Here is a 13651-nt window from a genome sequence, read left to right on the forward strand (position 1 = left end):
TTTAAAATAGATTTGATTGAGAATCAATCATATCTTTACACCATTATTTCTATCTTGCCACTCTCATGTTGCTTATGTATTTGTTAGACCGCTCGAGGATCGATACCAAATGAACTTGTCAGCTTTGATTTTCTTTGTCATGTAATCTGCTAAGTTTTCTTTTGTATGAATTTTTTGCATATCCAGTATTCTTTCCTCCACTTTCTCACGAACAAAGAAATACTACACCCGAATATGTTTTGTTTTTGAATGAAAAGTTGAATTCATTGCAAGATGTAACACACTCTGACTATCACAAAATAGAAAAATCTTCTCTTGTTCATGCCCGAGTTCCTCTAATACTATTTCCAACCATACTGCTTCTTTACTAGCTTGTGTAGCTGCAACATACTCTGCTTTTATTGTTGATGGAGCCACAATGATTGCAATTTTGAAACCCAACTTACAGCTCTGTGAGCAAGAACAAACACATATCCAGTGGTGGATTTGCTTTTATCAAGATCACCTGCATAGTTCGAGTCAACATATCCTTTGATGATAAAGTCTGATCTTCCATAATATAATGTAACATCTATGGTCCTTTTAATATATCTAAGGACCCTTTTAACAACACTCAAATGCTCTCGGCAGGATGCAACTAACCACTCTCATTACTTGGGTAATGTTTGGTCTTGTACAAATTATGGTGAACATTAAACTTTCCACTACTAATAGATACGGTATTCAAGACATCTCCATCCTCTCTACTTCGCTGCTAGTGCTTATACTGGAGGATAACTTGAAGTTAACAGGAGGAGGGGTAGAAATTGGCTTACATTCCTGCATGTTGAAGCGCCGAGACTTTCTTCAAATAGTTTTTCTGAGATAGCCAAATCTTTTTATCATTTCTTTCTCAGTGAATTTGCATCCCTAAAATCTTGTTTGCTGGTCCCAAGTCCTTCATTTCAAACTCCTTAGTCAATTAAGCCTTCAACTCTTTGATATGATCTTTGTTAGGGCCTGCGACCAACATGTCATCTACATACAATAATAAAATAATGAAATCACTTTCACCAAACCTCTTGAAATATGCACAATGGTCTATATTAAATCTGTTGTATCTAGGGCTCATGATGAAGGAATCAAATCTCCTATACCGACACCTCGGCGCCTATTTGATATCGTATAAAGATTTATTTAACCTGCAAACCAAGTTCTCTTTTCCTTTTTCTTCAAAATCCTCTGGTTAGAGCATATAAATTTCTTCTCCAAGATCTCTATGGAGAAAAGCAGTTTTTACATCTAACTGCTCTAGATGTAAGTCAAATATAGCACATATTGTCAGGACTACTCTGAATGTTGTAAGTCGAACCACCAGGAAAAATATCTCACTAAAATCAATACCTTCTTTCTACTCTGACTGTATGATCTCGCTCCACTTGATCATTATTGTTATGCTTGATCTTATACACCCATTTGTTGTAAATGGGTTTTCTTCCTTATGGTAATAGTACAAGTTCTTAGGTTTTGTTCTTATGAAAAGCTTCCATTTCTTCTTGCATTGTTATCATCCACTGAGCTATATTTGAACAGTCATTGCCTCTTAAAAATTTGATGGCTCTCCATCCTCTATTAAAAGACAATGTGCAATATTGCTTTCCATCCTCTATTAGAAGACAATATACAACGTTGCTCTCCATAATATAATCTGAGTGCCAATTTGGTCGTTTTGTCAATCGACCCAATCTATGAACCTTTATTACTTGTGACTCAATTGGTTCCTGTACCTCGTGCATTGGTTCAGCTTCAAAAGAATCCTCCTTTTCAGATTATTTTTCCACTTGTACACTGTAGTCTTTGAACTCTCATTTACACTGCTATCATTTTCTTCTTGTCTCTTTTCTTTCATGAAGATCACATCTCTACTACTAATAACCTTATAGATATCCTTCACACGATCAGCATATCCTAAGAATAAATATTTCCTGGATTTTGGATCTAGCTTTGTAATTTTTTGGGCATTGTATATTATGTACACTGGACTTCCAAATAGATGGAGGTTTGAATAATCAGTTGGCTTGCTAGTCCACATTTCCATTAGTGTTTTCAACTCAATTGCAGTTGATGGGACCTGATTTACTACATAACAGGTGGTGTTGACTGCCTCTACTTAGAAAGCCTTGTCTAAGCCTGCAACTCCTAATATAGCTCTTATTCTTTCTAACAAGATCCTACTCATCTGCTCTGCCACTCCATTTCACTGAGTGTATGCTGTCATGAATTTTCTTTTGATGCCTTTCTTATTATAGAATTCTCCAAACTCACTGCTTGTATATTCCCCTCCATTATTTGTCCGTAAACACTTGGTCTTTTTACCATATTCAATTTCTACCCATGCTTTGAATACTTTGAAGACTGAAAACACATGTCTTACTCTTGATAAGATACACCCAACATCTGCTGAAGTAGTCATCTATGAAGGACACAAAGTACTTTACTCCTCCCAAGGATATAACTGGTGCTTGTCATGCATCATAATGAACCAATCCTAGAATCTCTTTACTTCTAAAATTTGATGTGTTGAACTTTAATTTATGTTTCTTACCCGCAACACAATGCTCACAAAAGGGTAAGGACACCTTAATGAGTCCTGGACGTACATTTTGCTTTATAAGAACATTTATTCCTTGCTCAGACATATGTCCAATTTTTTGATGCCACACCATTGCAAGTCTTTCACTTGAACTGCTTGAAGCAATTGATGCTTCTACCTCTTGCAAAGTCTCTCCCTTCAACATGTACAAGTTTGTAGCTACCTTTTATCATTTCATAAGTATAAGTGTGCCTAGAATTACCTTCATTATTCCTTTCTTGACTATAATCTTCCAATAAAGGTTCATCCAGTTGACCTAATAATAACAAATTCTTTCTCAGGCCTTCTAAATGTTGCACTTGTTGAATCATGCGGATTGAACTATGATGGAACTTCAACTTGATAGTTCCAATACTGAAAATCTTTAAGGCATGATCATTACAGCTGAACACAGATCCTTCAAAGACAAGTTTATAATGATAGAACCATCCTCGTCGAGAGGTCATGTAAAATATGGCTCTTGAGTCAATGAGCTAGACATCAGCAAATCTTTTCTGCCTTCAACAAGTGTCATTGCTTTACAACACAAACCATCACCTTCACTTGAGGTACTTACTATATTTTCTTAAGGATTGAAATTTTTCTTGTTTAAATTTCAGTAATCCGTCTCCATATGACCCTTCTTGCCACAGGTGGTAGCACTTTATGTTCTTCTTACTTCTTGACTTTGACCTACCATGATTTTGGCTCCCACTTGAGCCACGTTCCATTGATCTCTGTTTTTGTCATTGTTAAAGCCTTTGCATGTTGAGAACTTGCCAACTTATCTTCTTTGTTCTTGGGCCGATTTTCCTCTTCCAAAATAGTAGCTGCAATTTCATCAAATTTGAGATAGTCGGTAAGAACATTATTTGTTAGATTGATGATAAGCTGATTATACGAATCAGGTAGACTTTTAAATAGAAGTTCAACATGTTTCTTTGGCTCTATTTTATAACTCAGTGATGTGAGTTGAGAAAATAGAGTATTCAAGGTGTTTTGTGCTATATTACTGATGTAGATTCAGACATCCAAAGAGTATACAATCTCCTCTTAAGAAAAAATCTTGTTGTGAAATGACTTGGCCTCGTATAATTTTGTAAGATGATCTCAAATCTCCTTTATTATTTTCTTCTCCTCTATGCTTGACAATACTTCATCTGCAAGTGCTAGATGAAGATTTGCAATAACATTTTCATCCATTTCGTTCACTTATTATCATCTGTGAATTCTTCCAGCCTTTCACTGATAGCTGCTAAGCAATTATCTTTCTCGAGATAGCCTTTATCTTCAATTTTCATTAATGAGAAATTACTCTCATTGAACTTCTTAATCTTAAATTTTGCTGCCATTGCTTCTAACACAATCTTGAAGAAATGATTAATAATCTAACTTGTTTTTTTATGTGGAGGATCCACTTATTAGTTGCAACCACAAAGCATACAATAAGTAGATATTAACACCTAAGTCAAGCTCTGATAATATTTACTGTGATTAATTTGAAAATAGAGCAGAATTGCAGTTAAAATAGACTGAAAAAAATAATAATGAAGAAAAATAGAATACACAGACTTTATATAGAAAATCTTTAAATAAATTAGAGTAAAAACTATGGGTAAAAATAGAAAAATTTCACTGTCAAAAAATAGAAAATTATAATTTCTTTCTTTTTAAGGAGAATATCATTTTAATTATTTCTCTATCTCTCTAGTAATTTTTTAAAAAAAATAAAAGAAATGGAGAATGAAGATTTTTTCTTGATTACTTGAGGATTTGCACCTCTTGCTTTTTTTTTTTATATATAAACAAGAGTTTGTTTGTCCTCGAAGCACCATCAGTTGGCGAAGAAACATTATTGGCCACCAAGTTCAAATATGTGACCAAGATTGTTTCTTGGCCACTAAGCTCTTTAATTTTTTTATTTCAATAAAAATAAATATTTAATTTTTAAATATTATATTAATTTTTGCATTAAAAATATTTTTTAAAATTTAATAATTATTTATCTTTTATTATGTCAATAATAACGAGATCAATTATTAATATCACGTGCATAACACATGAGTAAAATAACTAATTGGATTAAGAGACTATATTAGCTAGTATGATTGGAGTCTAGATTTTTCCATTGTTCTTATCCTTATTTATATTTTACTGAAATTTGCGATGCATGAGATAATATGTGTATATCGTACGTATACTTATAAATCAAATATATATGACTTTATTAATGTATATGATTGATTATATGATTTTAACTCATATAATAAAACTTGATTTTTTTGAATTTTATTTTAATGTTACGGTTAGGATCTCTTCATTGTGGCTTTCGGATTAGCCATGTGGTCCATAAGGACTTAATGCAATATTTTCTATTGCATAATAACTTAATAAAAAAAATTACAAACTTAATGATATATAATCTAATTATTATATATAAAATGCAAAGTTTGGGTACTTTTAGCATAATTTCTCTGACATAGACAATGCATGTTTCTTCTCTTAGTTTGCCTTGGATATGCCCCATCCATTTATTTCCTTTTGCTCAAGGAGGGGTAAAACATTTTTCACCCTACTATAATTAAGATCATATATTTTTGAAGTCTCTAATGTTCTTTATGAGCTTGTGATTATTCCATTATGCTATGTAATTTATATATTTAGTTCAGCTTAAGAAGTTTTCTTTCCTAGAAGGATATTATTATTATTATTATCAGTCCGTCACTGTAAAACAAACATGCTACCATGCATAATTGCTACAAATGAATAGATCTCATTTATGAACTACATATATATTCTAATTAGTTTTTGCATTAATTAGCTTGGGATTAATAACCTCAGTAGTACTCAAATTTTGCCATAGATATGGAAATAGTTCCCTACTTTTAATATTTTTACTAATGTATAGTCTGCAATAGAATATTCTAAGAATATGTTTTATAGCATTACATCATTATTTATTTTTGAAGGTGCGGCACTATTTGAAAAAGCATAGTAAATTCTGGAATCATTATAAAGAAATCCATTTTTACTCTAAAGTAATGATATATAGCCCGTCTATTTTTATCTCAACTCTTACACATCTTATGTAATATATATTATTTTTATGAAATTATCCGTTGATTTTAAAATACTAAAAGAGTAATTTAGTTCAAAAAGCGGGGTAAAAATGAGTAAAATATTTAACATTTTTTCCTTTCCTCTGAATACACTTTTCCCCAAAATCTAATTTTTTTCCCTCTCCACTCCTACTTGCTCTCTTTTTTCCACTATCATCTTTATTATTGTTTGTCTCGTTGTTTCTTTCACATATTCTCTCTTTTTCACCACAATCTTCATCCTTGTCTCTCTTATTGTTCCTTACTAATTTCTGAAAAACATAAACAAGTTTTAAATTTTTTTCTTTCTTTGTATAAGTTTTGGGAGAATATGTGAAAATAAAGAGAAAGAGTAATAGATTATGTTAAAAATGAAATTAGGGTTAAAATCGATCTTTATTTCAAATAGTATCCAAACTCTGCAAGTCATGATATCTAATGTGGAAGATATATTTGAAACATTTTTTTCCAGATATCATATCAACAAAATTATACCGAATCTAGAATTGGAATTTGATACTTGGGAACAGAAAAAGAATAAAAAATAATTTTATGGAAAAGTTTGGGTACTATTGGAGCTATTTACCCATTAATTTGAGTTGGCCCGTCTAATACATAACTTATTTGATCATGTTTGTGAATACTCAACAAACTAAACTTCTGATAACTCATTAATTCATCTGATGTTTAAATGTACTTCTTTTTGTCTTATGGAATTGAATTGATTTTACAAATATAGGCAAGAAATATACATACTATAATTTCCGACTGTAGAGTCTGATTTATATATGTAATCAACTGACATTTCTTGCAGTAAATAAAGGGAAAAGAGGGATGCATGTATGCATTAAAACTTGGATTCTGACATTTTCAGAAAAAATGCTGTGGAAGTGATAGTTTGCTGGAGAGATATCTAGCAGATCGATGAAAATAATTATTGAAGGGCCCAAACTGACTTTCTGGGTAATTTATGATGGCAAATTTTGAACCATAGAGCTGCATGCATGGACCAGTTCTAGGATAAGCCTTTCTTCTTCTTTTTTTATAAAAATTGAAACTGCATGCATGGACCTGCAAAGTCCCAATGGTATAGTAAATGAGAAGTGAAAATAAGACACAACACCATTATGTCTCTTGGTTTTAAAAATTAAAGCTTTCAGGTGCTCAATATATAGGCTCATTATTGTACTTTGGAATTAAAACAAGGGAAGTTCTCAAAGAATAGTTGATATCTTATTTGTTTAACAACTCAATTAATCTATTGATTAAATTTACTGCGATCAAGTGATTGATGAACAATTTGAAATCTTATTCCTTTTGTTTTCTAAAATTTGATTCTTATAAGAGAAAATTTATACCCAGTACACCAGCACACTCTAAATTCTATAAAATTAATTAGTACTTGGCTATCACTTAATAATGACAATAATGGCTGTAAACTAGATGGAGATTAAGGCAGTTGGGTTCATTTTTCCGTTGGTGTCAAGATGGGTTGTCATAACTCATAACCAAGTAAAAGATAACCCATCACTTTCATCCATTAAGTAAAAGGAAGTTAATGAGAGAAAAAAGGACAGTGAATAGTGATGTCACAGTAGTATGTGAACAGTGAGTTCCAATCATGCTATTGGATTAAGCCCTTCTCAACTCATGCAAGTCACCCTCGCCTCTATTCCTCGAGTTATCGTGTAAATGAAAGGCCAAATGCATGCTTCGAATATTTTAATTTTTAGTTTAATTTAATAAATATTTAAATTTTATTAATTTTTTAAATAATATATAATTTTCATTTTAATCCAATGAATACTTTTTTAATAAAATAAAATAAAATGGACATTTAAACTCTATCTTTTATAATATTTAAGCACTGTGTACGAGCTTATTGAATAAACTACGTATTCAAATGTATATAAATATCATTAGAAAAAATAGGTTGAAATAAATATCAAATTATATTAAAAAATTTTAATATTTATATATATATATATATTTAACCTAAATAATGAGTAATTCTCGTTAGTATTTCGTTAGTTAAAATTCATTTTGGAATTTAAATGGAATTTTTCCATAGAATAGAATTACCCGTTTCCTATTTCCTTCTAGAAAAAATTTATATTTTATAAAAATCAGTCAAATCAATTATAAATGATTAAATAAGTATAGTAATAAATTATTATTTATATTTTCATCAATTTTATATATTTATTACTAATAATAATAAATAAAATATTTATATTTTACAGTAATTAAATACTATTATTTATATCAAACATAAATGAAATTCGATTTATATTACATACTGAAACAAATAACATATAAAATATATTTATTCATATTCTCATTCCCTCTATTTTCATTTCTATTCACATTTTAATTTTTTGACTTTGAATCAAACAAATCCTTTTAACTATTCCATATATTACTCATGTAATTGTTGGATTCCTTGGCATAATGTTGACTAATTATGGAACGATGAAGCCACCAAAATGGTATAACAAGTTCAAGCAACTGCCATATACCATTGATTGTATGCCTAACAAAATGATTTTATACTTCCAAATCATTAAAATTAGCATTTTATTGCAATTCTTTTTTTATAAAAGAAAGTCTTGACTTTATCAACATCAAGATTTCTCCTTAGTTAATTTCAGGTAAAATCTGTAGACTTGTATCAACTAATTATTTATCAAATCCTCAATCATCAATAAACACAAATAAGAAAGAGAAAGGATTAATTATCTTTCTTAGTTTTATTCTTATTATTATGAGTAAAAGTATTAATGGAGTATGAGTAAGAAAGAAATATATATTGATTTTAAGTAAGTCAACAAAGGGTATTTTAGTTATACCAAATTAATTTTTACCATAAATGAAGCTATTTAATAGGTACCTTAATTCGTGTGTCTAAGATTATTGTTGGGCTGAAAAACAGGTTTAGAATTTTCTTAATTAAATATATATTTTTTAATATTTTAAGATTCAGTGAATTTAAGTTTCTTTTATTTCACAAATAAGATTTAACAATTTATTATTATTATTTTGATGAAATAAAATTAAAAATTTAGGTTAAAATTGTTTTAATTGACATCTTTGGATTTTCTTAATTTTTTAAAATGTTCAATTATTGTTTAGAAAAATTAAGCATTTTACACATAATTGTACACATTTTTATGGTGAATTATTAATTGGAAAGAAATTTTAATGGAATAGATATTGTCTTAAGAGAAATATATAAAAATTTAAAATCTAAATTATCTTTTTAGGAAAAAGAGTTATTATTTAAGCATTTATAGAAAATCATGTGTGATAACAGAAGAATTATAAGAAAAACAACTAATGCTTCTTACATCACCTAAAATACCAATCATGTGTGAACGCAAAAGCAAATTATGAATCTTTGTTTCTTCATACAGTATTGGATTCAAGAATCAATCTTCATCATTGTTATTGCTAGATCTTACTTTCCCACAAAAGCAAAAAAGCTTAAAATATTGCAAATGGAATCCTTTAGATAAAGACTAAACCAGCAATTGTGATGCCAGGTTTTGGCATCAGATGTACACAAAAAATGCAAAAACCACGCATGAAAGGAATAAATGAAATATATAATTGCCATTCAATGATATTTTGTATTCCATATGCAAATGAATGAGGCATTTGCATGACTAAGATCTTATGTATGGAGAAGAAGGAAGAAGAAGAAAATGTTTCTGAAAGCATAGATATATCTTTTGCAATTTCCCCCCTAATACATCTCTCTATCTCTATAGTCCTATAACAGGTAAATTGCCCAGCTGGTATCAAATTTTGAGACTGTATATCAATTTGATACTAAAACTTTAATTTGAATCAAAATGGTACCAAAAATACAGAAAAGTATATCAATTTAGTCCAAATATCCAATTTCCGGCAACGAATAGTGACGTGGCAAGCTAAGGAGGTATATTCCGGTTGTTTTGCCCCCTCAGCATGTGCCACGTCAATTAACTTTGTGTCCTCAGCTTGCCACATCACTATCTGTTGTCGAAAATTGGACATTTGGACTAAATTGATATACTTTTCTGTACTTTTGGTACCATTTTGATTCAAATTAAAATTTTGGTATCAAATTGATATACAGTCCCAAGATTTGGTACCAACTGGGCAATTTACCCTCCTATAACAATGGTGATGATAAAGTTTAAATTAATAGAGTATGTTGATTCAATTAATCACTAAACAATCAAAGCCCTTAAATAAAATATTTTTAGCCAAGTTATTGATTAACATTTTTAGCATTAAATAAATAGGAAACGTATTTAAATGAGAAAACATGTGTATTTTAAATTTGAGTCTCTACTTAAGGACAGAATGATACATACTACTATTTCTAAAGTTCCATTCAGAATTTGAGTTTGCAAAGGTACTTTTTAAATCTCGTCAATATTAAAAACTAATTTTCAAAGAAGCAAGTAAATATTATTTCTAAAAGCTGATATGAAAAAATCAGTTCATACAAAAGAATTAACCTGTTAAATAAGAATCTAGGGGTTGTTTGATTGGAGGATTTTATAAACTCTATTAATTTATTAAATTCATTATTTGACATGTAATAAATAATGTAGATTTATGAATTTTAAGTATTCCTTTGACCTCTCAAAATTCCTTATTATTGAGAGTTTTTAGTTTCTTATAAATAATGGTTGCTATAATAACTTTTTATTTTAATATTATTTCTAAAAGATTTATATTATTTTAAAATTATTTGTAATTTTTTAAAACAACTGAATAATATGCTTTGACTAAATTTATAAATCTTAAATGTATGTATTTTGACTAAATTCATGGATGCTAAAATCTTCAAAATGAAATCCTAAACTTAGTTTTTTAAAACCTAAACAATAATTCCAGAAAGCCCTAATCCTTCTTTATCTACCTCGAAATTGGCCGGTGGCAGTGAACAACCTCAAAAATGAATTTCTAGAGTTGGAATGTTCTGGCATGGATGATTCATATAAGAAAAGAGAGAAGGACCTGCGCTTACACGGCTGGACTTCCCTTATGGCGCTTGTCTTATGCCATAGAAACTCATAGAAGTAGAGCTGGACTTAGGTTTGGTAATTTCGGATTTAACGTGTCTCAGAATTAGATTATTTCGGATGTACTATCATTAATAATAAAATATATATATAAAACGGAGAAAGGTTTGCTGAAAGAATTTTATGATTAGTACTATTAAATTGGTGGATTTAGTCTTTTATTAATTTAATATAATTTACTAAAAAATAAAACATAAATAGTAGTATATGAATAAAATTTATATCGAAATAAAACTCTCAAAGATTATAAATAAAAAAAATATAAAAAAATTACAATAGAAAATTTCATAATTAAATAATAATGTTCAATTTTAAAAAAAAAATATTAATTATATTTTTAATGTAAGTGAAATTCATTTACAAATTCAAGTTAAGATTTAAGCTAACTTTTAGGAGATTGTATAAATTCTATTTGGTATTGCATAGTGATATATGGCATTATCTATTAATTGTTATATTTGTATTGATTGATTTTTAATTATTGATGGTTATTGATAATAATAAACCAACAAATGTAAATATAATATTTAATAAATAATATCACATATCAATATTTAATTCTCTTTGTCTACTGATCATATGGTAGATTCGGTCTATCTAAAACTTTTTCTCATTAGATAACTTGAAATCTATATAGGCTCAGAAATAATGCCTACACTTAAGCATTGCATACATTCTATAAATAGATTATTTTGTTTTTAATGGGGGGAGCTATTAAGAGACTAGGGATGGAAATGGGTAAGATATAGGTAGGGTAATATTATATCCTTACCCATATTTAAAAGGATGTATGTCTATCCATACTCTACCCATATTCATTTGGGTAATGAAAATTAAACTCGTCCCCGTATAAAGGTTTCGGATAACCCAATATCTAAATAATTATAAAAATACAATAAAAACTTCGATAAAGTAATATTATTGTGACTAAAAACTATTAATTTTTCATAGAAGGTATTTATTTATCAATAAATGAATATTTATTAATTTAAAAAAATTATGTTTTTGTTAATTATTTATGTACTTTCATCAAGATTTATTCATAAGTTATAAATAAATAAAAAGAATATAGTCAAAAGTTAGTGTGCATGTATATAGAATCCAAAAAATATCATTTATATACATAAATATTAGAGGTTATATACATATAGGCCAAAAAAAGTTGTTATTTTATGCATTGAGGGAGGTTATTCATTTAGTATATTGGCCTCAGTCCAAATCTTAAAATTTTGTTACTTAGTCAATATTAATAATTTATTGATAATTTCTTTATCAAAATTTTATTGTATATATAAAAGTCTAAGTAAACTAAAATATTAAGTACATAGTTTTTAATTTATTATCTCCTCTAATTAAAATAATATATAATATATTTAAATAGGCTATATTAAAATAATAAAAATGAAAAATTAATAAAATATTAAAAAATATTGAATAATTAAATAGTTTGCCTAATTCTCTAAATACAATATATTAGATAATCAAAATTAACAAGTTCAGTTATAAAAATTCTTAATATTTTACATCCAACTTAAAATATATCTCGGGTAGAGTATGTGTATAAATATGGATAGGGTAGTATAATATTCGTATCCTATCCATATCCAATTCAATTTTTCAAGTATGGATTACTCGTACTCATTATTCAATCAGTTCAGATATTATCCAGTTTAATCGGGTAATTTCGAATGGATATCCACAAATGTGATATAAATTGCCATTCCTGTAAGAGGCAGCTAGGTTGGCTAAGATGAATATATTGAAAAGGAAAAAAGGTACGACTATATGTTGAATTTGGATGATTCCACTAAAAAGCCTAAGTAAGGCTTTGAGGAAGAAAGAATAATAGAAAAAATTACTATTACCCCTCTGAGGTATGTCAAAATTTACAAATCTAACCCTGTATTTATTAAAATGAATTAGTACTCCCTTATCGTTTGCCTCAGTTAACTGTTATCCAATTCTGCCTATTTTGACTGTTAGTTAACTAGTCAAATGGTTTCATTCATTAAAAAAAAATTCAATTTAGTCCCTAAACTTATTATCAAGCATCAAATTCATACATCCAAAATTAAATTTCATCAAATTAAAAGTTAGGCGAATAACTATTCCACATATTTGAATCAGGCAATGAAATAAATATCTTACTAAGCAATCAACAGCACACAAATTTTAAATATAAATAAAATTAAAAATATGAGAAGATCATAACTTTTTATTCTTTATTATTTTAACTAATTTTTATTTCATCTTTTAATAAATTTATATATATATATATATATATATATATGTATGTATATATATATATATATATATGTATGTATGTGTGTGATGATTTTCTTTTAGAATGAGAAATACAGGTAATGTGCCACATATTATTTGTGCATAACATAAAATATAGCAAGGTTAGACGTAAAATTTGTAGCAACATTTTTATTCTTTTTTTTTAATTCCTATTTCGTGTGAACATTAAGAAAATATTATATTAAATTTAAAGAAATTAATATAATTTTTTATAAATAATCAAATATGAATTTAAACTTTATAATAACTTTCTACTATAAACATAATATAAGTTAAATGAAGTGAGAAAATAAAATATGTATATTAATTAAACTTGTAGGATAAGCCAAAGGGTATATTAGTCTTTATAAAACAAAAAAACAGTAAATGACATCAATATCCTTAATCATACGCTTAAAATTGACTAAAAAAAGGTCTCTCAAGGTGGCAACAAAAACAAAATTACCAATCAACTTTATTTTGAAAAAATATTATCTCTCTAAAGCCCTCATCTATCAACTTTTGTTATTTATCTTTCTCTCAATATATACTCTTATGTTTTTGTTAATAACAATTGTTCT

The sequence above is a fragment of the Ricinus communis genome, chromosome 6, assembly GCF_019578655.1.
Source record: "Ricinus communis isolate WT05 ecotype wild-type chromosome 6, ASM1957865v1, whole genome shotgun sequence".
Taxonomy (NCBI): domain Eukaryota; kingdom Viridiplantae; phylum Streptophyta; class Magnoliopsida; order Malpighiales; family Euphorbiaceae; genus Ricinus; species Ricinus communis.